Consider the following 894-nt stretch of genomic DNA (forward strand, 5'->3'; position numbering starts at 1 on the left):
GCCAGTGTGTTTCTTAAACACATCCTATCCAATTGTCTCCCTATTCTCTTTCCCAGAGCCTCCTTCGGTTCCAAGCTAACCTCAGAATTATAGATCTGGAGGAGCGTCTGCCTTGGGAACTGATAGCGATACTTCCTAAATGCTTGTATACCAAATGGATGCATGCAGAGGACTGTTCCATGATGAGGATGACCAAAAGCCTCTCTAGATTTCCTAGAATTACTGTAATCCTTAGAAACACAATTGTTCTTCACCCCTGTTCTTCTTCCTTTCCTCAACTCATTTCATCCAGACTCCCACTGGTAACACTGAGCCAGGAACATCCAAAGGGCCACGAAGGAATACATCAAACTGAGAGTTATATACATCTATGTCTGGGCGAGAGGACTTAGCACGAAGCTGTAGCAAACCAGCCGCTGTAGCCACACTGTTCTGTCTCCAGCTTCAGGATGTTTCCCATGGCCAAAAATGCCCTAAGTTGTCTCTGACTTCAAAGCATTCAGCAAACAATGGCAAGGCAGAGCCACCAGAAATGGACTCCTGATTTCCATGACAAATACAGTAATGCTGTATTCGCAAGGGGAGACACTTTCTGTGTTGCTGTATGGGCATATACAGCAACACAAACTGGAATAGAATGGAACCTGTCCCCTGTTGGCAGAGGCACCCCAAAGGAATGGAGAGACCAGTAATCAGCCCAGCTGGTGTAACACTGAATTGTTTCAAAACCAACTCATAATTGATGCCAAGTAAAAGCACCGTGCACCCATTAAAATATGGCATGATTGAAGAAATAAAGTGCATTTGGATCCTTAATATATATATACATATATATGCATATATATATGTATATATATATATATATGTACATCTATGTCTGTGTTCTTTTTTTTT

At 42.1% G+C, this 894-nt stretch overlaps 1 pseudogene; it reads left to right on the forward strand.

Moving 5' to 3' along the window:
• Positions 1-440: 440 nt before the first annotated feature.
• Positions 441-692, forward strand: LOC110580530 (annotated as a pseudogene).
• Positions 693-894: the final 202 nt, after the last annotated feature.

Source organism: Neomonachus schauinslandi, chromosome 4, assembly GCF_002201575.2.
Source record: "Neomonachus schauinslandi chromosome 4, ASM220157v2, whole genome shotgun sequence".
NCBI classification, from domain to species: domain Eukaryota; kingdom Metazoa; phylum Chordata; class Mammalia; order Carnivora; family Phocidae; genus Neomonachus; species Neomonachus schauinslandi.